The sequence below is a fragment of the Crocodylus porosus genome, unplaced genomic scaffold (assembly GCF_001723895.1).
Source record: "Crocodylus porosus isolate Cpor-Errol unplaced genomic scaffold, CroPor_comp1, whole genome shotgun sequence".
Lineage (NCBI taxonomy): Eukaryota > Metazoa > Chordata > Crocodylia > Crocodylidae > Crocodylus > Crocodylus porosus.
Window position 1 is genome coordinate 1857704 of NW_017728928.1, and position 18633 is coordinate 1876336.

The 18633-nt window shown below is 53.0% G+C and overlaps 1 long non-coding RNA gene across 1 annotated transcript in view; it reads left to right on the plus strand.

Moving 5' to 3' along the window:
* LOC109314931 overlaps nt 1-18252 on the plus strand; it is an 18745-nt gene extending 493 nt beyond the window's left edge. Inside the window, exons 2-3 of the long non-coding RNA XR_002102387.1 lie at nt 15851-15859; nt 18129-18252. This is a non-coding gene — a long non-coding RNA (uncharacterized LOC109314931). The remainder of the gene's footprint in view (nt 1-15850; nt 15860-18128) is intronic.
* The last annotated feature ends 381 nt before the right edge of the window (nt 18253-18633 follow it).

Here is an 18633-nt window from a genome sequence, read left to right on the forward strand (position 1 = left end):
GGGCGCGGCGCGGCTGGAGCTGAAGCTGGAGCCGGAGCATCCCGGGAGGCGGCAGGTAGGCGGCGGCGCTGCTGTAGGACCCTGCCCCGGGCGCGGGGTGGCCCCGAAACCTCCCGCGTCTGATGCGGGTTTTTCCACACGGCGGCTATAAGGGGCGGCGGCGGGCGCGGCGCGGCTGGAGCTGAAGCTGGAGCCGGAGCATCCCGGGAGGCGGCAGGTAGGCGGCGGCGCTGCTGCAGGACCCTGCCCCGGGCGCGGGGTGGCCCCGAAACCTCCCGCGTCTGATGCGGGTTTTTCCACACGGCGGTTTCCCCCTCGCGGCCGTTGGGCGTTGAGCCCCCAGAGCCCCGGGCCGTCGCCGCCTGGGACACCCGTGACAGCGGGTCCCTGGAGGCTCAGGTGCCGGCAGCCCTGTCGGGCTGGTGTTGCCACCTTGCCCGTGCATCCTCCTGGGCGCTGCCCTTCCCACCGGGATCCGTTTTCAGGCACCCTGCAGCTGGGGCGAGTAAAATACCCAACAAGGTTTTGGGGGCCAACGCCATACCTTCCATTAAAACTGCCTACGGGCTTGCTTTGGTAAACTGCTTTTGCCTCCCGTGTGTGTTAAGCGACCTGACCCTGGCAGCTTTGCAAACTGATCCTCCCCCTGTATTTGTATCGGGGCCTTTTATTTATGGTTTTGCTCCTTTCCTTTCCCCCTCGCCCCCCTTTTTAATTCGATCACACAGCTTGGCCCCTTGTAGCCCTCGTTGGAAATGGTTTGAGCCCACTTGAAAGTACACTGAGTCCGATGGCGATCTCGGAGGCTTTAAGGAAAGGGGTGGGCAGGGGGAGCGGATATATCAATGCTGCTGGCAGCTCGGCTGTTCAGATGGGAAGGGCTGGATTTCTGGCCGTAGGAGGAAAAATCTGCTTTTCTATGTGGTCAAGTAGGACAAGTCTGTCGCATAGATTTAAAAAGCCTACTCACAACAGGGCTATCGCTGTAGCCTACAAGGGCTAGTCCGTGAAAGGCCACCAACAGGTGATTCTCTTTCCCCCCGGCCAAGAACGGTGGCAGGTGGAGAAATACATCCGACCCGCGGAGCCTGGCTTTCTCGCCCAGTGGCGCGCATGTGGATGGATTTTTGCAGGACGCAAGAAAGCGGGGATGTGCCGTGACATCCGTGGATGTCTCTCTGCCTGCCCCTCTGATTTCCCCCAGGAGCAGCGCAGACGGCAGCCGTCTTGCTAGCGTTCAACACCGAGCTGGGAGGCTTTCCCCGCGCAGATCCAGGGGAACACTGGATTGCAGTTGATTATGCAAGTATCTTTGATGCACAAGAGCACTTTTGTGTGACTTTTGGAAAAATATGAATGGCTCCCTTTTGCCTCCTACAACAAAACGACCACACCGGTCTGGACCCGCGGCCAGTAACATGCAAGCAAATTAGTGCTGTCTGGTCCCGGGGATGTAGCGTGTTGAGGACGCGTCCAGCTTTTCTGAAGCACGAGCCGCTGCTCTGTCTGGAGGGTTAAGTGCTGCTTGTTTGGACTCGGGATGCTTGAGGTTGCTTTGATATGAACCAGCCTCACTTTTATTGTCCAGATATTGTTAGTGTTGCTCTCTGTTGTTTGGAAATGGGGCCTTCCTGCAGAGCTTTGTGGCTTGAGAAAGCACCCCCATCCAAATCAATTCCTCTCACTTGCTAACTGAGGCCTCTGCTTGAGCCAGATGTTTGCAGCCGGCGGGGGAAGAGCTGCGAGGAGCAGAGGGGTGGGTGTGCAGGCTCAAGGCCTCTTGCAGGAGATGGGATCAGACATGTGGAGGTGTGTTTTTAAGGTAGAGACTCTGGCTGAGTGGCTGAGCCAGAGCTCCTTTGGTTTGGGGCTGACTCATTCTGTGCGCTCGGTGTATCGGTGCTTTCACCCCTCCCGGGGCAGAACCGTCCGCACGTGCCGCACGGATCGTGTTTCTCCCCTGTCCAGAGCATGCTATCTTTGCTTACCAGGGCCTGGGGGCGAGCAGAGCAGGGCTGAGATGTGTTTGGGGAAGGAAAGTGCTGTAGGACTAGGACTTAAGCACATTGCATGGTTTTGTTCCTTTATCGCTCTGTGAATAGCAACGGGTCGCTGCAAATGGGCTCCTGTTCTCAGCCCTTTGCAATAAGTGCACCCTAACATTCAGCCCACCTCTTGCACCCATGGGGCTGGCTGGCATGACTCGAACTCACTGCGTGCTGTCTGGTGGTGGGTGAAGTAACTGGTGGGCAATGGGTGGGTTGCAAGGTGTTCTTGGCTGGGGGGGGATGGAAGGGCAAAGGTGGCGGGTTAGGAATGTGCTTCCAGAAATGAGGACGCGTCTTTCGGTTGGTGTGTGTGGCTCCCAACGACTTCCTTCCTGATCTCTCCCATCCGCTAATACTCAGGGTGCAGTTCTCCTGGGTTTCTTCCTGGTGACGGGCCATTATCGTGCTCTCCCCATAACAAAGATAGTTGGGTCTATGTGGCTTCACGTTGGGAAACAGTGCAAGCCACAGCATCCCCAGCAGAGCACAGCTTATGCCAGGACTTATGGAGAGACTCCATGCTCCAGCGCTCCCAACCTGGAAGTCATGTAGCTGTCTCAGCATTGCATCCATAACCCCTGCTGAGCGGTGCAGCCCGCAGGCTACTGTTTCTGGATCGGGAGGGGAGCTCTGGAGGGATGGGGTGCCCGAGGGAGGCTGCTGTCATCGTTTGGTGGTTTCATGCAGCAGCCTCCTCACAGCCTTCAGAGCTGCTGCTTGCACAGGGGTTCGGGACATGCAAAGACTAGATGCACCTGCTGATTTCTGCCCTCTCTGCATTGAAAGCTGAGGGGCGGTTAGGCCAAGGCTCCAGGCCAGGCATGGATCCTCTAATCACATCCTGCCCTGACCATCATTGTCGCTAATGAAGGATGGGGAAGACCGTAAGGCCACCAGGAGCCTTGACACCACACCTTGCACAAGGGCCCCATTCCTACTATGTATTGAATGCTGTTTGCTCAAGAGAAGGCCCTCTGGTTTATCTGAGGTGGAAAGCGGTGGTGAGTTTTCCATAGTCCGCCTGGGAGCTGGAGGAGGGCATTGATGCCCATTTTAAGGGCCGTGGCAGCTGGTGTCATGCGCAAGCCTTCAATTCGGTACATCCTCCAGAGGTGCATCTCCAGGAGCAAACTGTGCAGCTGTGGCTCTGGCTGGTGACCGGCTTGGAAGGTCTGGGGGCCGCGGCAGCGACACGACCCCATCCCCTGAGCCCATCCCTGCCTCCTGTCTTGGCTGCAGCCAGGAGTGGCGGCACCTGCAAAACGAACCAAACTAGGCTCAGCTCAGTTTCCCCAACGGGGACTGAATTTTCATCCTCGCTGTTTTTCATCTATAGCCACATCTTCTCGCGACTTGCGTGCATGTGTTGAGGTGGGTCTGCAGGGAGACTTTTTGGAAGGGAGGAGAGATTGGTTGTGGGATTTTTTTAGAAGGATCTGAATGCTCTTGAATTTTGGCCTCCTTGACTCTGGACTCGCTGCCGCTCCCTGCCTCCCCCCATTCTCCACCAGACAATGCAAGGGACAGTGCCAGAAACATAATGCAGCTTGCTTTCCCTTTTGTTTGTTTGAACTTTGAACAGAAAAGAAAAGAGGGAGAAAGAGAGAGAAGTGCACTGTTTAGCCAGTTACCAAGGCCAGCCAGAAAGTTATAACTGCCTGACAAAGGGGAGCCTTGTTCAGAATGGCTTATTTCAGAAAGATGTATTTAAAAGATGAAGGGCCAAGCACTTGCATAAAGGCCCCCATGTTAGTATAAACCCTGCATGAAAACACTTGGTTTTATGACCTCCCATAACTCCTTAATAAATACCATTCCTTTTTGATGAAAGCTCTTAACACAGGATTAGGGTTTACAGCAAGTTGCTTTATTAGTCCCAGGAGACTGATTTGGTGTTGGGTATGGCTCCATTTCCTGCTCTATCAGCCTGGCTCCAGCCCCATGAAGTCTCCCTCTTGACCTTGTCCCCTGGCTCCATCCAGAGCATCCTGGAGTTGAAACCAAGTGGAGTGGATGCCTGCTGAGAAAATCGGTGCTGACTTCCAGTTCAGCTTTTTAATGCACGTGCATCTTCCCCCAAATGTTGAGTTGATGAAAAGTGCAGAAGGCGACACTTTCTCCGTAGTCGGCCTACTCCTCGTGCCAAGCCGCAGCTGTTTTTCCAGGCTAAAACCTAAGCTTTTAAATAAATGTGCACAATCCCTGCATGGCTTTGGAGATTTTCGGCCAAAAGGAATCTCATCATCTTGAGATTGGGAGCAAAGCAATTGTCCGATCAAGCCTCAAAAGTCTTCCGTCTTTGCTACTCTTCTGCTTTTTTTCACGTGGCTCGGAAGGGGAAGGACGCCGAGCTTTGTTCTGAGTGCATGGCGTCTGCATTGCAGCCATCTGCTAGGCCACTAAGAGAGAAAACAAATGGCCCGATTAAAGATCTGGAGATGCACCATTTAGGGGAGATGCCATCTAGATCTGGGCTAAGCCCAGTTGTTTCCTGCAATGTTGGTCCTGCTGACTCTGCAGGGAGGTGCTGGGACCAGATTGTTCTGTCCTTTGTGCTGAATTTCAGACAAGGGCTTTAAGTGAAGCCCAGATCATCTGCTGCTGCTGCTGTGGATTGCTCGTAGCTCTTCCTGGATGGTGGGAACATCACTTTGGATATCCTACCTGGAGACTGCAGCGTGGATAGATGCCGCCCCCTGGCAGCTCTGGTCAGCTCGAGCACTTGCTGTTGGTCCCTACCATTTAGAAACAGCTCAATCTCAATTTTTGTGGTGGTTCCTCAGTCCTGCGTGACTTTTCTGGGGTCAGGTGAAGGATATTTCCCATGCACAGGCTCTCACTAGGCTCATATTTTGCCTGGAGGTGTTGAGAGTTTTGCTTGCAGTGTTGTCGTTGGTTTTGTTTTTTGGTTTTTTTTTAATTATTATTATTGTAATGCAATGAGTCTATTTGATGCTTAACGTTATCCTTTGTTTGCACTGTACCCATGTGTACAAGCTCTGGTGCTTGGTGATAAGAGTGTGTTCAAAAAGGGAATACAATTGGTGGACAATGCCCCTTACTGAACACTGCAGACTTCCGGTGACGTGTTCTTGGTGGGACCTCTGGCGCCAATGAAATGATCCATAGTTTCCATTGGTGAATCAACTGTCGACACCAAAAATCAAGAAAGCTGAAGGTGCTGGGCATGATCATTGCCAATTATCTTGCTTAAATGCCAGTATGCAATATAATGGCCAAATTAAGTTTCACGCTCCTCCAGAGAAAGGAGTCATTGCAAAGTCTATTTTCTGTGCCGGGAGCACAAGAAACATGGGGGACAGGCTTGACTTCCTGAGAGCGATGCAGCGAGTTATTGCTGGAGCCAGAAGCAAAACCTAGAGCACTTGGCTTCCAGCCCTGTGGGTTAAACATTAGGCTCCGAAGTCAAGGACATGGGGATTATGAAGATTATGGTTTTGACCTGCGAAGCGGGACAAGTTGTTCCTGAACATCCCTGTTCTCAGAAGCAGAGGAACGGGAAACTTTCTCCGGTTTTGCAACCTCTAGGAAATCGGGCGCCTTGCGGACAAAAATGTCACCCGTTCTTTCTTCATTTTAGTCTCTTCATTGCATCAGTGAACCATGCTGGGTTTAATTATCTCTCTTCTTCGTTCCTCTCTGGTCTCTCAGGGCACGGTCAAAATCTTCCCCATTTATAAAGAGACTTTGTTCTGGATCAGGCCATGCTGGTCGTGATGAAACATTTGGAAAAGCCTTGGTGGCCCCTGGCAGTGTCATCCACCAAAGCGTTGACAGAAATACTAGAACCAGGAATCTCTTCCATACAGAAATGCAAAGTACTTGTACTCCAGCTGTGGCTGGTGGCCTGTCTCTTGACAACGGACTGCTTTGCTGAAGATCAGGGAAGGTCTGTGGTCTTGCTGGCTCTAGCAGAGGACTTTTGGCAAATTATAGGACTTTTGGCAAGTTACTCAGAACCTGGAGCTTTTTTAGATGTCCCAAGCTGGTTGCCCCTGCCATTGACCTCAAGGGAAGCTGTCAGCACACAGTATTGTGGCAGACCAAATCAGGCACTTCCATTGCCTCAGTTGGACCGTCTTTGTAATGGGCAGAATTGTTCCAGCAACCTTCAAGGAATGAGGAGTATGATCCTGACTGAAATGAGCTGGGACATAGTGAGGCTGTGAGATGCCTGCTAGATCCCTGCTGAATGTCTGGCAAACCTGGGCTCCTGAAGTCTATATAAGCCCACGAGAGAGCCCTGGGACCCTCTGTCTCATGTCCTTCACGGGTTGCTAGGCCTAATGCATGCCCAGTGGATTGTGTCTTTTCCAGTATCGGGTTTTTAATGAACTGGTTGACTGAGGATGGGTCAGTGACCCTACAGCCAAATGCCCACCTTTGATTAAACACTTAATAAAACCTTGCGGAAGATCCTCCCAGATCTCCCTGGTCTTGAACTCGCTGCTTCTTCGTATCTCAGCCCCTTGCTCTTCTCCTCTGCTCGCACTGGCTGGGGAGAGGTAAGACTGATGTACTCCCACGAGGACCCATCCCAGCTGCAAATATCTGGGGAGCCGCCTCCCGGAGAACAAGAGCAAGAGCAGCGTGACTGGTGCTCATCCAGCTGTGTTTTGAGTAGGCCCTTGGTGACCTCCCTTCTTGCCCAACTGTTGGGTTCGCCTGGTTGTTTTCTCCTGCACGTGGAGTCCTGCCGTCCTGCCAGCAAATGCGAGGGAAAGGGAGCAATAAAACGTCCTCGCTGGCTGCAATCCTGCAGACCTCTCTTCTCCGCGATTGCGTGTCAGTGTGATGAGCCACTTTCGCTTTGGTTTGGGGGGTGGAGGAGTGGAGTAGCTCTCCAGCGTGTGGTTTCCATTACGTGCAGTGCCACGAACACAGCAGCACGGCAAGCAAAATCGGCAGGGAGGAGAAAGCGTCCTTCAGGACCCCATGGTTGCGGTCCCCTGCGAACGCCGCTCTGGGGAAGTGCCTTGTTCATTCTTAAATGTGAAGGGCTTTAAAAATGAAACTAGCCCCCATTCCTCCAAAAAAACTACTGCCCAGGCATATGCATCAGAGGTCTGGGTGTTCCTCGTGCTTACACCATGATTCAGGAGGATCAACGGTTACCACCAAAAACGAAAGCGGAGTGAGATAGAAAAGTGGAAAGGAGCCCACACTGTTCAGACCCAGGTGCCAGCATGGTCCCCGGATGCAAGAGAGATGTGGTGAGACACTGGGTAGGACCGTGCACTGGCTTTTGCAACGGGGCTGTGAGCAGTGTGGCTATGGTGGGGGCGGAGGGACTCCATAAAAGGGGTTTTCTATGCCTGGGACGTAGGATGGCTTTGAGTTTCTAGAAATCCTTTGCATTTGTAGCGTCTTGATTTGGGCCCCGGCTGTGAAATGCTGGTCGAAGGCACGTGTGTAAAGAAGCCCTGTGGTTTCGTTCCAGTCCGCCTTGCTTCTGCCTCAAAACGTGTATGCAGCCTGCAGTCCCGGGCTCAATGCAGGCCTGGTCTGTGCAGCTGGGGAGCGGGAACTGGAACGGCGCATGAATGCCAAAAGTGCATTAGCAGGCATCGATGGTGACTTTTATACGTTGCACAATGACTTGTGAAAGGGGGTTGGTGGGAGCTGGAGCCCCTTCCTCATTACGGGAGCTTGGTGCTACACGCAAATCTGCTGTGTCCGTGGGTGCATTTAGTGCTCCTGCGTGGTTAGACCCAACTCCCACCTGCCTTGTCCTAGGAACAGCCCCTTTTCCACACCTTGCCGTCACCAGCAGCAGGTGGAAAGGACACAGAGCAGCTGTGCCAGAGCTGGGAGAGGGAAAGGCTTTGCTGCGTGGTACCTCTTTGTGGAAAGTGCCTGTGGGTTTTTCCCCCTCTCCCTCTTATGGAAAAAGACTCAAGGTCTGTTTATTCCTCTCAGCGCACTGGGCTTTTTATAGGAGCCATCTGTAATGTTAGGGCAATATTTGACTGGGTCTCAGCTGGAGATGGGATTATTTCTCCATGAGCATTGAATCTGGGCCTCTTCCATCTTCCCTTCCTATTTCTGTCCTTCTCCAGCTCTGCTCTGAAGAGCTCGGAGGGGCTTAATGTTTTATAATATCAATGATATATTTCTGGATGTATTTAAAAAAAAAAAAAAAAGTTCCCGGCACACAGATTTGAGCAGGGGTTGGTGGTGACAGAGGGGGGCGGGGAGGAGGAGAAGAGGATGGAGCATTTTCTCAGTGTTAGCAGAAACGTATGGGAAATAAGGACCCCCTTTTTATAGCTTCTTCAATTGTTCCTTAAAACTCTTTTTAAAGGGAGGAAAATGTTCCTTCCTTCCTTTCAGTGCCTGGTGTCTTTAAGAATTCGCTCTATTGTGCATCGAGGACAGAGACCCTTCTATGAAGGCTGCATGGGCTCTCCTCGCCGGACCCCCCCACCCTCCCTCCCACCTCATCTCAACAAGCCCCCCATTCTCCTCTGAAGAGGGTCCCTCTGTCTAACGCCAAGTAACTCTTAAGGGTAGCATTTATCCTCGGGCACTCGGCTCACAAAGAGCGCTGGAGTGTCAAATAAACTCACTCCAGCCTGCAAAGAGGAGAGGAAGAAAATACAAAACCCTCTTTATTTCCACCCCTGCAGGGAAACAAATACGGACTTTGTGCCGGAGAGCGGCCATCGGGCGAACCAGGGGAGTGTGTGCACTAATATATCTGTAATAAAATTGTGCACGTGGGAGTATGCACACGTGCTATATTATTTTATGTGCATCATGTGAAGCCGGTGGATGGGTTATCAGTCAAATGGCTTGGGGGATGGTGCGTGTCTTTGTGCAGGGGCTGCACCCAGTCGTTGCTGATGCTGGTGGCCTCTTGGCCGTGTGTAGCTCTGCTTTGGAAGGGGGAGATGGGGCAGGTGCCTTCTCTGTAGCCTGTTCTGCCCTCGCCCCACCAGCTCAACAAAGGTACCAGGTCAGGGGTGCCTGCTTGAAGGGCTAGATGTTCAAAAAGGGCCCAGCAACGTCCCTCGCGATGCTGAATCAGACCCTGAAGTGCGGAGTGCCCTTTGAAAACCAAAGGGGAATAGTGTTGATGCGACCGCTGCCGAGGAGCTGGTGGCCTTAACGAGGCAGGTCGTGTCGCATGGTCTGGTGAGGGGCATGCCGTTACATTGCTTGCAGCCTAGCCAGTGCATTGGTTCCTCCTTCGCGTCGCAGCTAAGAGCAGGGCTGTTGGAGACCACGTTGAGCAGGCGTCTGGGACGTCTGTGGAAATAAGGCTTTGCATGCCGTGCTGGGGTGAAACCTGTTCAATGATAAAGGATATAGTGGTCAGGGTCTCTGGCAGCCAGGCACCTGCCTTTTACTGGAACAAAAACCTAGATGGACAGAAAACAAAGAGCCAGAGTCCTGGATGGCTGGATGGATCCGTCTAGCCAGTACTCTGCTATCTATCTAATCTATGTCTGTCTGTCTATCCTGTTCTACCAAAGGACTGCAGAAGCACTGGCGATTTACCTTTTTCATTTCCCCATCAAAGCCTTGGTGATGCATTGCTATTTGTCTCCCCTCCAAAATGCAGATAAGAGCAAACTTTCTCACTTGACATGTAATATTTTTTTTTTCTTTTACACCAAGCTTGGTAATATCTCCAAGCTCCCACTGAGCAGAGCACCTTCTGTGCAAAATCAGCTTCCCCAGTGCTGGCGCTGTAGGATCAGATAGATTAAGTGGTGCCAACGAGACTCAGGATCATAGATTTATCATCTCTCTGTCGGGGTGAACAGACACTCCTTGTCACCCTTCCTGCTGTCACTGGCAGTAGGTTTTCATTCCCTGTGTGAACACGAATACTGCTGTCCCCCCGCCACTTCAACTCAGGCCCTAATTTTGCTTCCTGTGAGCCTGAAATACCATCCTTAACAAGAACTCCCTTCCTGAAGCTGCTGCTCAATAATGGACAAAGAGGTTCAAATAGAGCAGAATACGAACAGGTTCCCCCCCCCCCCGCTTTTATTTTTTTTTCTAGGGGTGGAAAAAAAAGAGATCCCTGCTGTTTTCTATACTATAAAGCGTGTCAAAGCAAGTGGTGGTGGTGGCTGGGAGGGGGAGCTGCCATTTATTTAGGCCTGTTGCAAACAATGCGGAGCTTGTCTCGAGGGTACTGAGGGTTCGCGGTGGCTGGGATAAGACGGGGCCCAAGCTGAATGGAAACAAGCTCCCATCTGATGAAAATGTGTTGTGACCCTCCTCGAAGGAGAAAAGCTTCTTTGTTTGGGGAAGGTGAGGGGGGCGGGGGTGCCGCCGGAGCAGGACTCTGGCTTTTTGTATTTTTGGGCATGTCTGAGCACTGGACTGCCTTTACCTTGCAAGGCCTGATGATGCTAGGGCCAGGGGCCAAGTTTTCCCACCCAGGTGATCCAGGGGGCTTGGCTGCAGAGCAGTTGGGACCAGCGTCCTGCAGTATCACTGCTCTCCGAGACCTCCCTCCCCCTTGCCCCGCTAGTCGGGAGGGCCCAACCTGTGATTGGGAACGGATGTTTTTCAGGCTCCTGAATTTGACGTTGCTCCTGCTTTGACCTATCAAGCCTTATAGGACTTGGGCAAGGGAGGCATGCTGTCCTCCCTTAATGCAGAAGAAAAGCAGGAGAGCTGAGGGCTGGGAAGCTTCACAAAGACCCCCCCGGTCCTCAGAGAACCCAGCTCTGACTTCTGATATTACATCCATCCCAGTTCATATTAAACTGGTTTCACCCATTTTGAAAATGGTTTATGCGCACTGAGCTTCTGTTGTGTTGCAGATTTGAACTGGTTTCCGGTCATTTAGACCAATGTATTGCTATTTCTGTCCCTAGCCCCTGTGTTGGGTTGAGGTTGAGCAGTGCTTCTGTTTTGCTGGGCATCCTGGACGGAGGCTTTGCAGGGCTGGGTAGGTGACTTCTGGCTCTGGGGGGATGTGGCGTGTTTGATGCTCTTTGCAATGCACCCAGCGCTGGCAGTGGGTGCATCTGATCCGTGCTGGGAATGGGAACAGAAGCCACGGGATGCTTGGGGATTTGCACTGGCTCTGGCTTCGATAAGACTCCTGCCAGTGTCTCTGCACGGTGCAGGCACCAGGTAGTTTGCAGTCTTAAATGAATCGAAGCCCAACGAAGGGGATCGTTCCACTTCCCCAGGCAACTGGCTCCATCCTCCCACTGCTCTTGCCATGAGGAGGCTTCCCTGGAGAGCAGCCAGCATTGCTGTCCCACCGATGGAGGCCGCCTGGGCAGGGAGAGGGGAGGACACTGAAGGGATGCACGTGGTCCCCGGCTGAACCAGCAATGGAAGCGCGAGGCGGCCGATCCCGTGCCATGCCGGAGACACGTCTCCATCCCGTGCTGGTTTGGGGTCAGGAGAATATCCCTGGTTCTCCAGCTCTGCCGTCTGGGTCCCTCTGCTACCTGTGCGCCGCAGCCCTGAAGCACTAGCTCTGCTCCATCCTCAGCGGTGTGGCATTTGCTTTGGCCTGCAGCCAGCCTTTCGCGCTGTCTCTTGCCTGCAGGCAAATGTAATTGTCCTCGCTTTGCTTTTATTGCTGCTTTTTGAACCTGGGAGAGCGACTGGCTCAGCTTCTTGGGGACCCCCTTGATTTGCTCAGAAGAAATGATCTTTCAGGGCCTATTAACCACCTAGGCTCCGTGTTCAAAGCTGTTGCTGCGTGGCATGTCTGACCCGGACTGATGTGGGGATACAGAATAGAGTTGGCTTTATCCCTTCCCAGCTGCTTCTGGAGAAGGCAGTGATGGTTAAGCCTTTCCATGCAACTGGGAGTGCTACAGAAGCAGCTGGTTGGAGGCCAACATTTGCTTTCCCCTTTGCGGCCGGTCGTAGCGGAGTGGTCCTTGCGTCCTTTGTGTCTCTGGGTGGTTTTCTTCTAGGTTGGGAATTGGGACCCCCGTGTCAGGGAGTGTGGTTCAGCAAGTGGTTTGCTGTCAGCACGCTGCATCCTGACTGTAATGGGGAAACTCTGCCCTTCTGCTCCGAGCTCCTCTGGCACCTTGCGAGAGCCTGGTTGCTTGCCTTGCTCCGCATCAAAGAGCTGTGATCCTGGAGCCTTGAGCCAGGAGAGCATGCGGAGGGGAGGAGGAGGGCGGTCTTCATGGGTGCTCCTTGGTCAACTGAAGTGTGGCTGTCGCAGCGTTTTGGGGAGAAGGCTTTAGGTTTTTAGGGGTTGCTTTCCCAGAGATTTGGGACCAGGAATTTTGCATGCCCTGGCGCTGTAATGGTCTTGCAATGCAGTTTGAATCCCTTGTTCGTCTTGCAGACCCATGCTCTCTCCACCCCACGGGGACACTGTGCTTTCTGAGCTGATGCCTGCTGATACAGTCCTCTGATTTGTGTGTGGTTTGCAATCAGGTGCCCCGAGCCTCTGCAATGGAGAGGATGTAGCTGAGCACAGCTTGGGTCTCCAAGGACAGGGGTCGTGGTTGGCACGAGAGGCAGGGAGGTTCAGTGGAGCCAGGTCACAATCAGTGTGCATGAAGCCCATGCCCGCAGGTGTCTTGCTGTCTACTCCAACCATGCAAGATGCCTGTGCTTGGTTGGGATGGGCAGGATCATGGATTTCACCTGCCCTGCAGCTTTTCTGCCTCTGGGCTCTAGCACGGTCCCACCATCCAGGATGACACCAGGTGATTGCCTCTCCCTCCCCAGCACTACTGCATATTGGTGAGTGCTTACTCTGCTTGGTGCTGGGTTATCTCCTGCTCTCCGCTGGGCCTGAGAGCATTCCCAGAGCCTCCCGCGAGAGCTGAGGGTGGCCACGAGATGCACCCTGCTTGCAAAGAGAGGTTGGTGCTCTGCAACAGGGAATCTCTTTATTCCCTTGTGTGAGACTTCAGGAGCGGGTTCCCCGTGCCCAGCAGAGGTCTGGGCGCTGGATATATTTTACCGTAGGTTGTGAAAACAATTGCGAAGTCTGGATTTCCACCCTTTCCTCCTCCCCCACAGATGGGGAGGGTGCAGGCGGTGGCCGTCGGAAGCTCCTCGGGTTTGTGTAACCCTCAGGTCCAGTGCTAAGCAAACAGCCCTTCACAACAGAAAAGCTGTATTGTTTTGGCCCTGGCCTGCCTGCCCCACGTGAGAGCTGCCCGGCCATGGTCCCAGGATATGGAGTTCAGCCCCAAGGGGCGAGGAAAGGCCGTGAGCACATCTTCCTGGCCCTGCAGGTGGGCTTGGGACGGAGTCGCGGATGGGGCCCTTCTCTAGGCTCGCTATATGCTGCATCCTCCCGGGAGCGTGGAGGTTTGCTGTAGGGTTACAAACAGCTGGATCCTGCTGACGGGGTTAGAGAGGCAGCAGAGACCTTGCCGACTGCAACCTCCTTCCTGCTGGGCTTGCAACCAGGAAAACCCCTGCAGGCCAACGCCAGTGTGAAAGCAGGATTTCCCGGGAGCAGCCCCGTGCACCGCCAAGCGCTCGCTCGCATTGATAAGCAAGGCTTGTTTTGCTGACTTCCTGGACTCCTTCCCCCCTCCTGGGATGCTCGCTGTGCGGCTGCGGCTGCTCTTGGAGAGGACAGAGTCCTCATTGTTAAGGCTTCAGCCCCTCTGGCTCCCTGTCTGGAGCAGCCCAGGTGGCCGGCAGACCCATTCTCTCCCTGCAGCCCTCTGGCTCTTGGGCTTTAAAACAGTCCGATCCTATTCAGTTCCTCCCCCACACCCAGTCAGTATCCTCGTGCTGCTTTTCTATGCAATGGCTCAGCTTGTTGCCCGGCTCGTGGGGTTGCCCTCTGAGGAACGTGTGAAAATACCGAGCGCTTGACTTCAGACACTTCTGCAACGTGATTCTTTTGGTTTTCCCTTGTATCTGGTCCAAGCCCCCTTTCCTTCAGCTGATACGACGTGGTGTTGGAGGGGGCGGGGGGTCCTCTGCCCCCAACGAGTCCAGTCTGCAACCTTCACAGTGCTAGTGGCAAGGGCAGACTTTTGGGCATTCGGGGATTTGGGCAGGTTTCATCTTTGGTTCCTGATCTGCTGACTGCTTATGCCATCTGTATCTGTGTCCTGTGAATTGGGACTTCCTTTGTCTGCTCAGATGGTTTTGTTCCTTGTGTGTAATGCATAGCCCAGCAGGTCCCCATCTCAGGTGAGGTCTGAGTACAGTAGAAGGGATCGTTTTATAGATTATTTTACTGTAAAGTATTGCAACTGCAAAGCGGAGACTGGAGCATCTGCAGAAACTGGTGGTAACTTATGCAAAAGATGGTGGGTTCCAGCCAGAGCTTTTCCAACAGCATTTTCATCCTTCCCCTTAGCAAGCAGAAATTCTTATCTCCTGCTTCTCCAGGGGCTACTTGTTGCCCCTTGCCTTCTGCGCCTGCATGGGTGCCAGGGACCACACCTTGCTCTCACCATCTGTGTACCATGGTGCAGCAGTCTGGGTGCCAGGAAGCAGCTGGTGCTATCGGGCATCAATCCTGGCATCCCACAGAGCTCAGGTGGGCTGCATTTCATCCAGAGGGGATGGCTCCATCAGCTGTGGAGTACAGAAAACCTCTGAAAAACTTGAGCTGGAGACCTTGCGGCTCTGAGAGCTACCATGTTCCCTGGGATGTCGGTGTGCTGGAGCTGATATCGGCTTGGCTACTCCAGCAGCTGTGATGACCCCTTTCTTCCCCCTGGCCTCTCTCTCTCTGCGGCATGGGCGATGTGATTTCCTGGGACTGTCTTCATAGTGGTGGGGGCAAGCTCTCCCACCTGATGTGCAGAGGAAGGGTGCCAGGCTAACCCCTGTGGCACTGGAGTCCTTTTGCTTCTCCCCCAGAACTGGTAGCATGTGAATAAAGGCTTCCCATCCCCGCAGTCCCCATGACCCATCCCGATGCCCGGCCTTTGCTGCTGGGTCTGATAGGAGGGGGCACTAGAGACCCAAAGTGCTCTATGGGCATTGGCTTCTCTTGTGGTGAGAAAAGTGCAGGCTCCATGCATGGGTCCAGGACTCCTTGACACTAATCCCCTGTTCAGGAGCTCTTGCTTTGCATCCATCTGCCCTGAGAAGGGTAATGGAGAATATCTTGCCTTCCCCTGGCTTTCGGATATCCTGTCTTTTATTTGTGGCCCAGCGGGACTCCTGTCTTCCCAGGGGCAGCCTGGGTATCCAGCGTGCCGACTTCCCTCCCCACATGCCTTGCTGCTGATGCGGATACTGCGCATGCATCTCATGGCTCTGCAGTCGCCAGTGACCCCTAGCGTCTCCCCGGCCGCTCTGCAAGGATTGCAGCAGGATGCAGTGAAAGCCGCAGCGAGCAGTGGCTGGCAGCTCTCTTCTGGGAGCGGGTGCATTGGGGAGGAGTTCACATCCGTACTTTCAGAGCTGGAGGCGTGTATTCGCCTGGAGAACACAGTCGTCTTGAAGCATAGCGCCCTTGCCTTGCTCTCTTGGGACTCTGTACTTCTCTGTGCAAAGCTAACTAACTACCTGGACCTAACACCTGGGCTAAGGACAGAAGTTGCACATAAACTGGTATAAATGATTGGAAACTGGTTCAACGCTGCAACACAACAGAAGTTCAGCGTTGAACTCTTTCAGACTGGCTGAAACCAGTTTAAGATAAACAGGGTGGATGTAGTGTCAGACTTAACCGATTTTAGGTTAAAATTGTTTATTGAACTTCTGTCCCCGGTCCCCCACCGGATTCAAGTTAACTCACGGTCCCCCTGCATCCCAGGATGCTTTGCACCTCCCCCTCAGAGTGGGCAGGCTAGGCTTGGCCCAAGCTGTCTGCTCCAGCCAAGCCAAGAGGTGTGCTCTAGCGCCCACCGGTTTCTGGCCTGGGCCACTGCAGGCATGTGGCTGCATTTCCAGAATCAAAAGTGCATGTCTGTTCATTTGCTTATCGGTTCAATCTACGCAGTTTAGATTAACCTGAGAAGACTGAATTGATTCAGCCCTGGCTTTTTGACTGTGCGTACTTAGTGGCAGGGACAAAACACCCATCAGCAATACGGACTCTCTTGCTCTGTCCCGAGTGACAGCTCCTGCAAGTCGAACACCATTGAAACATGCCTTTCTCTTTTTGAGAAAGGGAGTTACCCCAAACCCTCAATGCCAAAGTGGTGGGTTTGGGGACGGGGTGCCTGTCTCTTCCACAGTTGACTTGGCTTTGTTAAAGCAGAAAACAGCATGGGTGGAGGGTGTGTAAGGAGATACTGCAGCGTCAGAGCTTAGATTAGCTGTGCTGGGTGGCTCTGGGCACTTCTTGGCTTGAACGGTTGGCTTTAAGTCCTCTGGCAAATCTTAAATATCGGCAAGGCGAAGGATTTTCAGGCCAAGCTGGGAGAGAGATGGAGACCCCCCCCCAGCCCTGTTGTGTGCACAGGCTTCGGTGAGCACCTGCCATTGAACACCTGGAGCTCCTTGTACCTGTGCAAGCCTGTAGAGAGGACGGACCAATTTGTGGCAAATGCTGTGGGCAGCAGGGACGTTGCTTTGAGGCTGAGCAAAGCTGTGTATTTGGGAGGAGCAGGTTGGATTTAAAAGCGCCTGTCTTGATGCTCAACCTGATGGTTCATAACCCAGTTAAACCTTGGCATAATTTCTCACATGAAGGGACCAGAGACCTCTTAATGAACCTTTTGAAGGAAGCAGCCTTGCTAGATAGGATTAGGACTAGATTAGCGGGGACCCTGTATGATGGTATCTCATAACCCCAGGGTTGCCTTTTGCAAACGGCTCTTTAATAACTTAGAGCTGGGGCATTTGAAGCTGCCCCCTGTTTTGTCCACTCTTTTGCTCCTAGTTGGACTAGCTTGGCGTCTTTAGGATCTGATTAAATGCTTTGATATTAAACCTATCCGACAGCGACTGCCTCAATCTAAGGGGAGAGAACGGGAGCGTTGCAACCTCCTCTTAATGGACTTTACTTCCTGCACCGCGGTAGAAGGGAATGACCTTAAATTTGTGACTGCTGTAAACCCCCCCCCCCCCCGCACAACTTGAACTTGGAGTTGGGGGTTGCTCTTGTTGGTGTGTGCTGCCATCTCGAGGCCGTTTTCTTGCAAGGGTTCGAAGAGAAGAAATCTTGCCCTCTAGCGTCCCTGGGATGATCGGTGCAGCAGGGCCTTTTTCTGCAAGTGCCGCTGGGAATCCTGACTCCAAAGCAGACCAGAAAGCGAATGTGTGGTGTTTTTAGGGTTTGTCCCCACTTCATTGTAAGCAGGCTGGGAGTCGATGGGATCCAGGCTTGTTCTGGGGAGTGGGGCTGCAGAAGCAGTCTAGACATGGGAACTCAGTCCCTACATTTTGGTACTGGCTGCAGGGAGACCAACACGGGGGTGCTGGGACTGAGCCTCTTTGGCAATGACTTGCTTTCCTAAAGCTGTGGTGCATTGCCTGCAGCTACTGACAGGCCTTGCATAGGGACAGACATGGAGATGAGGGATATGTAGAGCAGAGCGGGAAGAGGAGCAGGCAGGTAAAGAATGAGGGGCCTTGGAGGAGAAACTAAACTTTGGGAGAGGCAAGAAGGAAACGAGCAGAGATTTGAGGACTAGATCCAGGTGGGATGTGACGGGTGTGCACAGTCCTTCAGTCCCACGTGCCTGAGGAAGGGTGCCTGTGCCCGAACGCTTGCGAATAAAGAACATTTTTTGTTGCAAATATCTAATACCTATTTTTTGCAAATATATAATAAAAGATATCGCCTCCACCACATGTTTTTGATTCTACAATCCTTAAATGCTTTCAGATGGTGCTGGCAGGTGCTTTTTGTCCCTGTCTGTTGTGCCCTTGAAGCCCAAACCTGTGCATGCTGCCAGGACCTGACGTGGGCAGCCCATGTAGCTGGCAGGAGAGACTGCTGCGGATGCAGCTCCCTGCATGGAGACAACAGGGGAGCGAGGAATAGGAGGTTACTCTCATGACATCTAGGATGGAGCAGCAATCTCATGGTTGTGGACAGCTCTCAGCAAGTGGAGGAGGAGATTGGATTATGTGGAGACGGATAATCAGCATCTGCCTCTGGGCGGGGGTGCAGGACTGCACACAGACAGCCAAGAAGTCCAGGCTTGTTGCGTGGTCCATGCCAACGAGGGGATCTGCGTTCTGCAAATCCAAGACGATCCGTCCTACGCCAAAACCAGTGTCCTTCCAAGGCATCCTCCCTGGCTAGGTGCTGTGTCTCTGCATCAGGTTTGCAGAACTGTCCATTTTATTGCCCCCCCCGAACAGCCGCAGGCTTGTGATCCCCTTTCATTAGGGTCCTCGGGGCCTTCTCCGGGCCACAACATGAAGGTCAGGTGCTTTGCTCAAAGTCCATCTCGATGGAAGAGCCTCCACAGGTTAGACTGGTTACCAGCTTTCAAAGTAACCCTCTTGCTCCTTCATTTGGAGTATCCTATGAATGTTAAATGTTTTACCCGCTGAGCAGTCTTGTTTTAAACACTTATTGGCGCTCCCTTCCCCTCACCCCCATTCCTGTGAGCAAACATTAGCATTTTAATGCCCAAAGTTAATTATGTTCACTAATGGATTTAAAAAGGTAAAATTAGATCTGGCACTTATTAATATTCATGAACTCACCTCAAAGTACGAGCTG